Here is a 12,652-nt window from a genome sequence, read left to right as displayed (position 1 = left end):
CACTCTCCCTTGGTCCAGGTAGCAAGTTGGGCTGGGACTGACAAGGGATCTCCTGCTGGACTCAAGCACACAAGCCTCCCTTCTGCTCTCCCAACTGTTGCTCCCTTTTCTGCCAGAATCTCCACCTTTTATACACCTGTACTTCTTTAACAGGCTGCAGGTGTGAGTTCTGGGTTTTGCTGGCCTGACTTGCCTGACCCTCATAAGTGGGACATTGGTTGTTTCTAAAGTGGGTTGTCCCTATTTGCTGTAGGTTGTTCTTATGGGTAATCAGCATTACTCCTAGTACCCTCTTCTTCGTCCTAGTGTCATGTGGAAATGGGGAGGGGAAGTTTGTTTTTCTGATAATAAATGGGCCATGCCTGTAACCTCAGGACTACAGTAATGTGTATGATATAGATAGAGTGGTGTTCCTAATTTCTTTTGATGGGGAATATCAGGGTATTTGTGATGAATGAGTGGTTGTTCCGAATGATTTGTCTGCCTTCATTTTCAGGGGAAGTCAAAGGGTAAGATGGGGCCTGGATGACAGTACCCCACAAAAGCCTCCAGGCCTTAGCCTTCCTTACTTCTCGTCCTATTTGGATACAGCCTTCTACCCAGGGGACTCCCCTGGGCACATCCCAGGACTCCCCTACCCAGGTGATACTCCCACTCTGGTCAACCCCCAGGATTGGGATCTGAGAGCTATGGCCCACCCCTGCCCACCTAAATAGAAAATGTGTGGGGTCTAAATGGGAGAACAGCCTTAGGTTTCTCACAGGGGTAATCCTGGTCAATCACTCCTGCTTCCGCCTTCAAGAAAAAATTATGAGCCAACCCTGATTTCGGAGACACTTTTCCATTGATTCCATTCAGTATCTCCAATTTCAGTCTCATCTGAACCATGGTCTGGCCTCTGGGAAGCATGGTGACTTCTTCATTTCCATACGGTTTATAGCTCCCTGCTGTAACTCTGGTGGGGAAATGGGCCATATTTGTCACTCACATTAACCCTAGTATCTTAGGTGGCAATGTGCAACCTCTGTATCTGGGTCAAGAGGATCACACGTCTGGCACCAGGTGCCACAGATGGCACAAGAATAACTCCAAGTTTCAGAAGTGGTTCAGGTTTTGTGGGCCCTAGGGATGTCCCTCTCTCTTGTCTTGAATTGACCCTCCTCCCTAACCCAGGTGGCCCTAGCCCCAGATTAGTAGATAGCAAATATTAACCCTGACTGTCTAATCTCTACTTTATAACACAAAATGTTACCCTTATGTGTTGCTCATGCGCCCAAGTTGTTTTTACTCCATACAGATGGAGAAAGAAATAAAGTACCACACAAGATTTGTGTTTTGATTCACCAATATTTATATAGAAAACTGTTGCCCTTTAGTGATGACACGTGTTTCAACGTAACCAACGTCTTTCTCAAATCAGGGCTGGTATCAACAAATGACAAGTAATATCAAAAACAGTGCATAATAAATTGATTTAAGTAAGCACCAATGTGGTCCACAAGAACGTTTGCACATGCATGAATTAAGAAATAATTAACAAAATGATAATAACATGGCCATGTTTGGGGGGGGGGGAAAAAGGAAGGAGGTTTGTGGGAAAGCGAGAAGAGAAAAAAAATATAAAAACACATGATTGTTAAACAATATGTCAATAGTGTTAATCCTATTTTTTAATGAGTACATTGGTATATTTAAAATAATTTATTGTATGCTTATGTTCATTGTATTTCTTACCCAATGTAACCGTCCTCTTAAATGTTCTCAAAAGCTTGAATCCAGTCATGGGTTAAATCCCGTGTCCCTGTAGGGGAAGCATTTACATATGCTCGTTTAACTGCCTTGTATTATGGGCACAGATTGTGTCTCTATATAGAGTCTATCCAATGCTGTGTTCATGCTTTAAATACGTGCACACAGAATTTACAAGGATATGCTGTTCTCACCACGTTACATTGCATTCAAAAACTCTAGGGGAGGGTGTTTGTCCTTTTCTATTTTTCCTTTTCCTTTTGTTTGTTATATCTACAATCGTAAAACACGCAGGCCCACATGTCCGTGAACCTTGTTCCTTTCCCACCTGGTGGGCTTTCCTGCTTACCTCTATTTCCTCAAAGTCGTCCCTTTCAGTCCTTGTGTGATTGTGTCTCCCAATCTCGTCTTTTGTTTGATCACGTTACTAGGTTACCTGTGTCCTACTTCTGTTTCTATGTTGTCGGCCATATTTTGGGGCTGAAACCCTATGTCCTACTTCTGTTTCTACATTGTCCGCCATATTTTGGGCTAAAACTCTATATCAGTATTGTGTTTTGTGTTTGTTTGGACGCACGTTCACGTAATCGAAAAAAGTTGCGCTCTTTTAAAGACAAAATGTTCTAATACTTTTTTGATGCCTCTGCCTAAGTACATTTCGGTGTGTACTTAGGCAGAGGCATCAACATTGATCAAAAAGATTAACATAATGATATTCGGAGGCATGATACATTGTGTCTTATAATATTACAAGACTGATTAAGACACATTTTGTCACATTACGTAAGAATTTTATAGATGCCAATACATTTTTTGGAGATACAGTAACTTGTGTCCCATTGACATGACTTGCGTCAAAAAAGGAGAAAAGGGGAGGAGTCTTCAACAATTTAGGGAGTGTCGTTGTAATAATATTTAGAATAACATTTGTTATGAACTCTGTTTGGTGTTACACACCGCTTCATTAAGACTAAAAAAGTATTAGAACATTTTGTCTTTAAAAGAGCGCAACTTTTTTCGATTACGTGAACGTGCGTCCAAACAAACACAAAACACAATACTGATATAGAGTTTTAGCCCAAAATATGGCGGACAATGTAGAAACAGAAGTAGGACATAGGGTTTCAGCCCCAAAATATGGCCGACAACATAGAAACAGAAGTAGGACACAGGTAACCTAGTAACGTGATCAAACAAAAGACGAGATTGGGAGACACAATCACACAAGGACTGAAAGGGACGACTTTGAGGAAATAGAGGTAAGCAGGAAAGCCCACCAGGTGGGAAAGGAACAAGGTTCACGGACATGTGGGCCTGCGTGTTTTACGATTGTAGATATAACAAACAAAAGGAAAAGGAAAAATAGAAAAGGACAAACACCCTCCCCTAGAGTTTTTGAATGCAATGTAACGTGGTGAGAACAGCATATCCTTGTAAATTCTGTGTGCACGTATTTAAAGCATGAACACAGCATTGGATAGACTCTATATAGAGACACAATCTGTGCCCATAATACAAGGCAGTTAAACGAGCATATGTAAATGCTTCCCCTACAGGGACACGGGATTTAACCCATGACTGGATTCAAGCTTTTGAGAACATTTAAGAGGACGGTTACATTGGGTAAGAAATACAATGAACATAAGCATACAATAAATTATTTTAAATATACCAATGTACTCATTAAAAAATAGGATTAACACTATTGACATATTGTTTAACAATCATGTGTTTTTATATTTTTTTTCTCTTCTCGCTTTCCCACAAACCTCCTTCCTTTTTCCCCCCCCCCCCAAACATGGCCATGTTATTATCATTTTGTTAATTATTTCTTAATTCATGCATGTGCAAACGTTCTTGTGGACCACATTGGTGCTTACTTAAATCAATTTATTATGCACTGTTTTTGATATTACTTGTCATTTGTTGATACCAGCCCTGATTTGAGAAAGACGTTGGTTACGTTGAAACACGTGTCATCACTAAAGGGCAACAGTTTTCTATATAAATATTGGTGAATCAAAACACAAATCTTGTGTGGTACTTTATTTCTTTCTCCATCTGTATGGAGTAAAAACAACTTGGGCGCATGAGCAACACATAAGGGTAACATTTTGTGTTATGGTCTTTTCCTAGTGGAGTAGAGGAATTATAGGACTCCACGGTTACCCTAATTACACATGCGACCTTAACTGTATGAACACAAAAGATAAAAAGGGCGCAGAGTTCTTCGACAGTACCAAAAAACAGATTCCTCACCTTTTTGTAATCTCTACTTTATACTTGATGGGATGACATATACTGGATGGGATGACATAAATGTAAGATGTCTTCTCTAACCTAGCTCACTCAGTGACTTTCGAAGACTGCCCCTAGTCAATCCAGTGATCAGTGTTCTACAAGAGTTGGGGATGGGTCTTGCTAATATCATGCATCATTCACTCTTGAGTCTAACATGATCACACCGTCATATCCCTTTCGCTTCTCTGAACCTAGTGCTACTCACTTCCTCCAACTCTGTCCACTTCACTCCTTACTCCTTTTAAGCCTCACCTCCACCATTTGATATTACTTGACTGTCCTCCACGTTACTAATCCCTCCTTCACACTACAACCTTCTCCCCACTTCAACTCCCTCCTCCACAGCACAACTCCCTCCTCCACACTATGACTTCCTCTGCCACACTTCTACCACTCCTCTCTCCAACTACTCAAACACCCTCCCCTCACTCAGTATCATCCACTTCAGTCGCTCCTTACACTCATTTGTCTGACCACACTTGCTCCACAAACATGCATGCTCACACAGCAGAAACATATTCATTCTCTAGCCTGCTGCTCTTTCCTCCCTCCTGCTGGTTTCTTGGTCGTCCACCATCTCTAACCTCACCTAAATACCCCTTTCCACTACGTCCTTTTGATTAATTGTATACCTCTTTCTCTCCTTACATTGGTCTTCTCTCTCTGTCCAATCTGACCCTGTCAAGGTGTGTTATAAAAGCGGGAGGTCATAAGTAGTGGGCTAAATCCACCCACTTTTTCCACTTTTGTCTGCCAAGGAACAACAACGGAAGTCTGCACTGTCCCTAGGCTGTTTGCGTGAGGGAGCAGCTTTTCTGAGCAAGACCAATGCATGGCTGTGGCTTCTCTTCCTCCTTCTGTGCTTCTCTGTCTACGCGGCTAATCCCTGCTGATCCCTGATGATTGATGGTGGTCAGGCATCAGGCTTCGTAACAGTATGCAGGTTTCAGGATCTGGTGTCACGTTGTGATGCTTTTTGGTTTAACATTTTGAAGTGTTTCTGAAAGAAATTGAAAAACCCTTGCACACATTTGGTAATTGAGTCATGGCTTGAGTAATAGGTGGAATGCACAGACAAATGCTGACACAAGAGGTAGGGCAGGATTGAGGACCTCACAACTGCTACTGTCCACCTCAGGGTTAGGACTGGCTCTGGAGCTCTCCTTGGTAGAACTCAAAACCCCGGTCTGAAAGGGCTCACATCACCTCTTGGCAAGGCCACAGTAATGCCCTTGGCTCAAGCCTGTGTGCAAGTATTTTTTAGCAAAAACCTTCTCAACTGCTAATGTTAATCAAATGAATTAATCTTGTCAAAAATGCATCCCTTGGGTAGAACTAAGAGGTTCATCCTGGGGATTAATTTGTTGATTATATTCAACAGTTATTAGTGACCTCTTATTGCCAGTATTAATACATCTGTGCTGACTATCTAGATTATTAAAATGGCAAATCCACTGGTTGGCCATAATTCCAGTATCTAGTTCAACCCTGACCCACGAGACACCAAATGACACAATGACCTCGAATCTCTTTGGGCGCTTATGTTCTACAACATCTAACAATGCTTTTCAGTGTTTACATTCTAATTCAGTCTTTTTCCTCTAAATTGCACTTTGTGCTCTGCCGCACTCTAGGGATTTGTAATTTTATTGTAACTGATCCCTTTTTATCTGTGCATTTCCTGTCAAACTAAGAGCCCTAAGGTTCGATTGTCTCACAAAGGTAATCAGCACTCAGTTTGCTTCTCATGCTATGCCTTCTAAGTAAGCTGAATCACTTAAAATCTTGTTTTTAAAAGTCGATCTTTTTTAAACTGCCAATATTATGCACGTTATGCATAACAACAAGACACAAGCCTCTGTCAAACAATGACTTCAGGGAAGAGACTTTATTGCACAGGTTCTTCTAGGATATGTCTACGTTTTGAAAATAGTAGAACCAGTGGGCATTGTGTAGAGAACTCAAGTTGCTCAATGTCAGGTGAGAAATAATCAACCAGCCTGGCTTTACGGTTTCCATCATACTGCATTCTCGTATTTGTGGTTCTGTATTTATGATGTGTACAGCAATGCAAAATGACATATGCATAAACACGAGGACATACAGAATGATTTGGGAGCTGTTTTTCAGTATACTTTTAAGTAGCAGGAATCTGAATGTGGTAGTGATGTTGAGAGAGGAAATTGGGTGGGGACTTGAACGCATTACTAACTTTAGTCGGCTATTACCTGATGAATGTAATTATTTATCAGTTAATTGCATGCTAAGTAATTTTGTGTGGCTGAAGTGAAACATTAACTATTTGCCAATTAAGTGGGATCTTCTCATGTGGTCCAATACATATATGTAGACCTGCAGGTATCTTTGTGCAGGATCCACATCTCATCCTTATGCAGTTGATAACATTGGACCATTTATGTGGGTGTAGTATGCCAGTAGTCAGTATATAGAATGGAAGGTGAGAATATGGAGCGTGATGAGGTGGGAGAATGTTGAGAGTGAAAACAGAGAAGCGGTTGAGAGAGGAGGGTGGATTGAATGTTGTTCCATGTGCTGCTCGTGGGGTTTTCATGTTAAAAACTTGAAAGAAGAAATACATATCTTTTCATAACCACGTCTTTGGTGTCCTGATACTACTATTATGGTGACAAAGCACCCCACCAGTTCCCTTGAAATCCTGATGCTGCCGTGCTGAGGTCTTCATCATCTGCCACAGACTGAGTTCAAAATACACAGAAACGCAAAGGTGGAGAGGTAGGGCACCTATGCTGGGTCCCCTCATAGCGCAACTGCGTCTCTGTCCGTCACCTTACCCTCCTTTTTTGCCAGCACACAAGACCGCGGATTGAGCAACGCCATTGCTCTTACTTTGGAAAAGAGCACCCTGCGCTGGGCCAACAACGTGCCTTGAAACAAGTGAGAGAGCTGTGTGTGACGCTGCCTGGCAATGGTTGGAAACAAAATAGCGCCCTGTACATCCGCAAATGTCTCCGAAGAACAGTTACAACTATGCAAAGGACTTTTTAAAATAATAATTAGTCATTTTAAATGATCTCCTTTCAAACTAAACGCTAAATACTTTCCCATGTTTTTACAATGGTAAAATAAAATAAAAAACACATTACTACAGTGAGTTCACAACCGGACAGCATAGAAGGTGCTGGTGACAAATGGGAAGCTTCCAGCCCAACCACAATGCTCAAAATATACCTCCCCTATAACATTTCTTCCAAATCCTGGAGAACCCCCTGTGCCATGGAAGTACTGGAAGGGGTATAGGGCGGATAGACTCTTAGCATGGAAATTTAGGGAAGCCAAAAAAAGTACAATGGTTAAATCCACGAAAACTGACGCGGGATCATTGAGATATGACACCCCGGGCATAGAATGGGCCTTTAAACAGTATTATGAAACACTGTATACATCGGAATTTGAAGGAAATGAGGCCCTAATAGAATATTTCCTCATGAATATTCCCATCCTGAGACCATCATGTGCCAGTGCTGAGAAACTAGAGGCCCAGAGATCGGGGGAGGAAATTGTTAAGGTAATTAAAACAATGAAAGGAGGGACAACATCAGGGCAAGACGGTTTCTCAGTAAAATTCTACAAACTATATCGCTCCACCCATGACCCACAACTGGCCAAAGTTTTTAATTCTGTGCTTGAGGGGAATATTCTCCCCAATACAATGATTGGGCCATTGTTGTAGTTCTACCGAAAGAAGGAAAGGACCCAACTGAATGCTCCTCATATCGGCCGATATCCATACTAAATACAGATGGCGAAGGTACTCGGCAGGAGAATGGAAGGGATCATGCCCTGCTTGGTCCACAGAGACCAAGGGGGCTTCATTAAAGGATGCCAGGGGTCTGATAATATCCAGGAAACCTTAGACTTTATTCACTATGCACAGGAGTCGAACCTTAATGCTAGCCTGCTTTCCCTTGACTCGGAGAAAGCCTTCGACAGAGTGGAATGGAGATGCATGACAATTCTCTTTAAAAAAATGGGATTTAGGGAAAACATGAGAAAATGGGTGAGCGCCCTTTATAGGGCCCCTACAGCGAAGGTGCAGGTGAATGGGGAACTCACAGCCCCCTTAAACCATACATGGGGCATGAGACAGGGCTGCCCCCTTTTCCCTTTAATATATGCCCTTACAATGGAACCTCTGGCGATAACCGTGAGGACCGACCCGGGAATTCAGGGGATCCAAAGGGGCCAGGTGGAATTTAAACTTTCCCTGTTCGCTGACTACATCCTGGTATACCTGGTGGATACCTCATTGTCACTCCCACCCCTCTTCTCCTTGATCGGGACCCTATGGTCTTTTTTGGGGTTGAAAATTAAAAAATCGAAATCCATGCTGCTACCACTTCAAGCACATGATCCAGTCCTAGATCCTGTGAACAGCTTCCTAGGGGTTAGGATCGAAAAATCATCACTCCAATACCGGGGTGTCCGAGTGACCAGAAGTCTCCTTGCCATGGCATAGGCCAACTACAACCCATTGCTGTCCGCTATCAAAATAGATTTAAAGTGATGGGGCAACATAATCCTGTCCTGGTACGGCCGTATGACGGCGGTAAAGATGAACGTCCTTCCGAGACTACTGTACCTGTTCACGGCCCTCCCCACAAAAATTTCAGAATCCATCTTCATAGAACTCCAATCTGCAGTGCAAACATGTATATGACAGGGTAAGCCCCCAAGGATCAAGAGATCCACGCTCACCCTCCCTAGGAAGGAAGGGAGCTTCGGCCTACCTGACTTTTGCCTATATTACAAGGTGGCCCAGCTCTGGGTCCTGCTAGAATATATGAGGGACGAAATGGGAACGGACTGGACCTATCTGGAAGACATGGATACGCATCCGCTGAAAGTGAAGGATCTTCTCTGGGCACCTCGCAAAGACATACCAGGGCGAATACTTGACCACCCCACCCTGGGGGTTTTGTGGTCATTGTGAAAGGGGAGCACACAAACAGAGAACCTATCAACATGGCCATCCCCTATGGTCCCACTGTGAGGCCTGTGATCAAATTTAAAGAGAGGTTTTCGGAATACACAACATCGGTCAGAGCAAGGCTTGGAAAGGGTGGGCCAGCTGTTCTGGGGGGGAGGGGATTTCAAGCAAAATAAGGCAGTGTTGGAGATCCTGGGAACCGGCAAGATCACAGTATTCAAATACCTCAGACTCAAGGGGGTCCTAGGCGACCAGAAATGGGGTGAGAACTTCAAAAGACCACTAAGCCCCTTTGAGAAAGTTCTTGACTCTGCCAGCTCACGGAAAGGGATGGTGTCCAAACTGTACAAAGATATAAATGCCAGCGACCTAAAAAAGAGACAAAGGTTCTGACAGTACTGGAATGAGCTAGCAGGGGAGGAACTCACGGATGAGGTGTGGGACAAGGAATTCAAGATAGCTTTTCATGACAACCTCTTTACAGCTGACATGGAGCACAATTTTAAAGTTCTCAAGGGATGGCACAGAGATCCCCTTGAAATATTTAAAATGTTCGCGGGGGCATACCCTCAGAGCCTGAAGGGATGTGGCCACACAGGCTCTAGGGAACAAATGTGGTGGAACTGTCCATGGGTTCAGGCATACTGGGAAAACATCCGGGGATGGATGGAGGAAGTCACGGGGGAACTACTGCCACAGGACCCACTGACAATGTTATTGGGAATTCCACAGAGGAATTCAGAAACGTTCAGATACCCTAGAATGTGGGAGACAATGCTGCGTGCTGGGAGGTTGGCTCTGGCCCAGAAGTGGAAATGCCCAACAATCCCAAATAAGAAAGATTGGCTGACCAAACTGAAAAATATGTTTTTAATGGATAAACTGACAGCCCTGGTGAACAATAAGGCGGGCTCCTTCCGGGCAGCCTGAGATGGGGTAAACAGAAATGGGAATGGGAAGTTCATTGACGGAGAGGCGGTCCCCACTATTCATGGAGAGGGAAAGCCGAGACACAATGAAAGGGCCATGGAGAGAGGGGAGGGAGCCCCATTATAGAAAATGGTAGAGGCTTATGGAGGTGAGAGGGTAGAGAGCCCAAGCGGGGCTCTATACAGGAAGAGCTCAAGTTTCAGTCGTGCAACACTCTACTTTTGATCCCACGATCTGAGAACAATGTCCCCCGGAAAGGGAAGCAGACTCAGAGACCCTTCGCCGAACTGTTTGAGCTCTCACGTGCAAGAAGCCGCTACTGTTCGTTTGTTGGGGGAGGGAGGGGTTAGGAGGGAGGTGAAAAGTTATGATTATGAGAACGATTTATGCGTAACAATGTCTTGTATTTGTAGCCCTCATGCTGTTTTGTTGAAAAGCTAATAAATACCAAAGTTTAAAAAAAAGAAAAAAAACTCTTTGGCCCTCATTACGACCCTGGCGGATTTTTTCCGCCATCGGCGGACTTTTCCGCCATGGCGTAAAGTCCGTTTACGCCATGGCGGATGGCGGACTTACCGCCCCATTCCGAGGTCGGCGGGGCGGTAAGTCCCCATTGACCCATTTACCCTTCCCCATTCCCATTTCGGCCCCATAGGGCTCAATGGGAGTGGGGAAGGCGTTAATTACGCCACCGTACATTACGGTGGCGTAATTAACACCAAGGTCCCATAGCGCCATGGATTTTTACGCCCGCAAAAAGCGGGCGGAAAAGTGACCATGGCGCTATGGGAACTCGTAGTTGGCGGTAAGGGGTCGGCGCAGCTAACGCTGGCGCAAACCCCTTACCGCCAGGGTCATAATGAGGGCCTTTGTGTTCAAGTGGTCAATAGAAAAATGCAGAACATTTCTGTGGGGATCGAAATCTATTGTCCAAACAGATCATAAACCACTGAGAGAGACACTACATAAGGAAGAACTTTCTTGAGGAGAAGATGGGTGATATCACTCCAGGAATATGCATTTGATGTAGACTGTTTCTGGGAAAAATAATGTACCTGCTGACTGTGTATCAGGTTTGGTTACATGCAATGAGGATGATAGTAAAGATAGAGGTGATGAGGAGAGTGAATGCGGTCTTAGCATTGAACAAACAATGATTTATAAGGATGATTGGGATGTCAGCTTGGAGGAGGATGATGCTCTAAAAAAGGTTAAGAGAGATATAAAGGAGAAGAGATCTATATCAAAAGATTGTGTAGCAGGGACACATTTGTAAGGGTTATGGTCCAGTAGGGATAAATTGCAAGTTAATGGGGACTATGCCATGAGAGGTGACAGAATAATACCTCCTCATGGAGTGAGGAGGAAGATTGTACAAGTGACCCTTGAGGGTCGTCAGGGCATCACTAAAACTAAACAGAATGTTTGTGCTAAATATTGGTGACCTGTTTTTGATTTGGATATAGAGAGAGTAGTGAGGATTCGTATTTCATGTGAATTGAGTGAGAAAAATCTGAAGACAAGAGGAAGTCTCATGACTCTTGTTCCTATTCCCCGTATGCCTTGGGAAAGAGTAGGTATGGATATAATGGGACCGATCCAGAGTGAGGTTTGGCTAAGTACTGCATCGTTCTGGTGGATACACTGTCAAAATGGGTGGAGGTGAGAATAACTAGGAGCATAACAATGAAAGAAGTCATACATTTTATGGAAGAAGTGTTTATACGTGAAGGTTATCCTGAGAAAGTACTGATGGATAATGGGGTACAGTTTAGGTCCAATGAAATGCGGGAATGTTTGTAAGAGAATGGTATTGTACATACATTCATGTCTATATATCATCCTCAAGCCAACTCACGGAGAGGTTTAACAAAGTGATAAATGATTGCATTAGGTGGGCATTGGACCAACCAAGAATATTGGGATAAGGCATTTAGGGATAGGATAGTGGTGTATAGACTCTCACCACTTGTTTCTACAGAATTCTACCTTATTGAAATGAGCAGGGGATTGAAACCCAACAGTAAATTGTGCCCACCCTGGTTGAAGAGAGCATGTTGGGTTTGGGAGAATGTGGATGGGGCCAAATCACACATCAGAGAAAGGCAAATGTATAATAAGATGAGGTATGATGATAGGAAGGCTCTGAAGGAGAGAGGGAGAGAGAGAGAGATACAAGAAGGTGAGTGGGTCAGAGTGAAACTACCTAGATCACTTAGAGATGGACCAATGCAATGGTCCCAACCACAGAAAGTAATAGGGGCTTTCCACAGATCTGTCAAGTTGGAACATGAATAGAGCGGTTTAACTAGGTAGGGAGTGTGCAATCCATGAAGCAGTTGAGCCACTTGGTGTTAACGTCGAAAGACCAGTAAGGTTACTGAAATGTCCTGAATATCTCAGGAATTGCGTTGTGTATGGGTGATGGGGACATGTGTAGTATGCTAGCAGTCAGTAGATGGAATGGAATCGAAGGTTAGAATATGGAGCACGATGAGGCGAGAACTTGTGGCTCGTGGAAAGAAAATCAGTTGAGCCAGGAGGATGGAGTGAATGTTGTTCTATGTGCTGCTGGTGGAATTTTCATGTTAACAACTTGAAAGGAGAAATACATTCCTTTTTATAACCACGTCTTTGGTGTCCTAATACTACAGTGGGTAACAGTACTATCAGTTACTTACAAAGCCAAAAAGCTACTGCCAC

General features: G+C 43.5%; 1 protein-coding gene across 1 annotated transcript in view; it reads left to right on the top strand.

Moving 5' to 3' along the window:
* LOC138567101 (solute carrier family 22 member 20-like) overlaps nt 1–12,652 on the top strand; it is a 481,778-nt gene that overhangs the window by 455,400 nt on the left and 13,726 nt on the right. The gene's annotated exons all lie outside the window — the stretch shown is intronic.

The sequence above is a fragment of the Ambystoma mexicanum genome, chromosome 2p (assembly GCF_040938575.1).
Source record: "Ambystoma mexicanum isolate Mex_15411 chromosome 2p, UKY_AmexF1_1, whole genome shotgun sequence".
Taxonomy (NCBI): domain Eukaryota; kingdom Metazoa; phylum Chordata; class Amphibia; order Caudata; family Ambystomatidae; genus Ambystoma; species Ambystoma mexicanum.
This window is presented reverse-complemented; position numbering and strand designations above follow the sequence as displayed.